Genomic DNA, 353 nt, shown 5'->3' with positions numbered 1-353 from the left:
ATGCTGAACATCTGTGCTGCTAAATAACGCAATAAAACAACTTGTGTTTGATGGTTCACAAAATAGTTGTTGGAAAATTACTTTCACTTTGTTTTCTGGCTGAATGAGGACAAACAGTTGTCATTAAGGAAAGTTTCCTGTCATTAATTTTCCTCTTGATGGTGAACACAGGTGTACTGTACTTTTGCCACACTGACGATGGAGGATGCTGAGTGACAGGTAAGAACAGCTCTCCCTGGTGGAGAAAAGCTGGGCTAGAAAAACCTGAGACAACACTTCTTCTACGGTAGCCATAACGTTTTCACACTATTTCAAAATTTGTTTCCATGACAACTGGGCAAAGGTCATAAACT

Source organism: Acanthopagrus latus, chromosome 8, assembly GCF_904848185.1.
Source record: "Acanthopagrus latus isolate v.2019 chromosome 8, fAcaLat1.1, whole genome shotgun sequence".
NCBI lineage: Eukaryota > Metazoa > Chordata > Actinopteri > Spariformes > Sparidae > Acanthopagrus > Acanthopagrus latus.
This window is presented reverse-complemented; position numbering follows the sequence as displayed.